The sequence below is a fragment of the Vitis vinifera genome, chromosome 19, assembly GCF_030704535.1.
Source record: "Vitis vinifera cultivar Pinot Noir 40024 chromosome 19, ASM3070453v1".
In the NCBI taxonomy this organism is placed as follows: domain Eukaryota; kingdom Viridiplantae; phylum Streptophyta; class Magnoliopsida; order Vitales; family Vitaceae; genus Vitis; species Vitis vinifera.
In genome coordinates, this window is record NC_081823.1 from 13,313,120 (window position 1) to 13,315,026 (window position 1,907).

A 1,907-nucleotide genomic window follows, 5' to 3' on the forward strand; every position below is an offset into this window, starting at 1 on the left:
GTACATTACACGGGAGGAACTTTCTTGTCTAAATGCAAGACGGTGGGTTAATTCAATGGTAGGTTACTTATCCTTATGCATTACTAAATTCACAATTAATAAGTCATATGAATCGATAAAGTGTTGATGGAGGTTGTAAAATATGTTATTTTACACAACTTTGGTAGATTGTTGCGATTGTCTCTCTCATGATGAATGGACAACAAGCACCACCAGCTCGCGCACACTTTTTTGGGCCTTCGTTCTCGGTGAGCCCTCTAATATCCTAAATTCACTTGGTATGAAACTAGAAGAGTAGATGTTGATGATTGTATTGATTCACCTCACCCTTGAACAGGTTGTTCTGAGCAACCTCAAATCTAATGTAACCACGCAAGTCATCCTGGAAAGATGCGCTATGTATCTGGATCCTGACACATTGGGCCATGATCTTAGTTCATGTGACATGGTAAATGAACATAGCTAAAGTTCAATTCCATAGTAATAAATGCAAGGGTATTGGGAATGACTATAAAGTAATGACATAAAAGCTAATAACTCTTGAATTGTTATGCAGATGTTCATCCCGGTTTGCGAGAATAATCACTAGCACGTGCATGTTGTTAATTTTGCAGCTGGAAGAGTTGAGATACTTTCGTCATTGCCCCTAAGGCGGGGCAACAACATTAGTGCTGCAACGCGACGATTATCAATGGCACTCCACAAAGCACTGCATGCATATAGAATCCATATGGATGCGGATGTCTCAAGTTTTGTGCATGTCCAACCACACCTTCTCCAACAGCTGAATGGGTAAAGTATTCAGATATTCCAACGAAAACAAACATTTCCTAAATAATTTGATTGATCAGATTTCTATCATCTAACACATTTCTGATGTGTTATAGGTCCGATTGTGGTGTCCTCGTTATAAAGTTCATGGAATTTTGGAATGGGGCGACCTTAACTACTTTAGTGGCAGAGGTTAGAGTTGGTTTACACTGTCAAACTTGGACTGTTTTTCTTTGTTTTTTTCCCAACCGCATGGAATAATTTTTTCCCATTTCCGTAGGACAAGACGAACATGTACAGACTCCAACTACTGCTGCAACTAGTGCTCAATGAATGCAACAGTGTCAGAGATACAATGATGGCCGCATGTCATTTGTGACTTCATAGTTCATGATAAGTTTCTTCCTATCTGCTGCTACGTACCAAAATGACCAAGGGTTGATTGTAGTTTGTCCAAAATTTATTAATTCATATCATGTTGTGTGCTGATGTGATTTGTTCCAATTGTAAAACCATTATTTATGTTCTATATGTGATGTATCTGATGAAGTATTCCACATCCCATTGTAAAGTGGCAGTTGGGTTATGCTGAATATGAGGACTTTATGTACAAGAATGGCCAACATGTAAGGGAAAGGAAGAGTACCTGGTGATGCTGCTGCTGGAGCATATGGGATGCAGTAACAGCAGTGTAATAGGGCTGTTCATTTTTCCTTCAATATTGTAAAGGAAGGGAGTAGGAACATGGACAACACTCAGTATTTGTTCTTTTATTATAGTTAAGGGTGTTGGTAAGTGTTGTATTGGCGACTGATTGGACAACAACTGTGATTGTAAGATGTGATCCAAAGTGATAGGTTTATTATGGGGTATGGTACTAATTTCATAAGAGAACAACAAACATAGACTGGAACCTATTTGTTTATACATTGATGCAGTTTCAGTTTATCCTTCTATACTCACATTAGTAAATTGTTTGACGGCTTTCCTTTCATATTTAGTTATTGTGTAAGCTTTTACATAGCATCTTCTGTTAATGTTATTGGTAAGTTAGGAGGTTTGTTTGGTTTGATTTACTACATTAGAAACAGTTTGCTGGTATACCAATAGTTTGCAATGACGCCCTTCAAATCCTG

At 38.0% G+C, this 1,907-nt stretch overlaps 1 long non-coding RNA gene across 1 annotated transcript; it reads left to right on the forward strand.

The window, feature by feature from the left end:
• Positions 1 to 300: 300 nt before the first annotated feature.
• LOC109121806 (uncharacterized) lies at positions 301 to 1,686 on the forward strand. Its single transcript, XR_002029064.2, has 3 exons — positions 301 to 448; positions 557 to 792; positions 888 to 1,686. It is a non-coding gene; the product is annotated as an uncharacterized LOC109121806 (long non-coding RNA).
• The last annotated feature ends 221 nt before the right edge of the window (positions 1,687 to 1,907 follow it).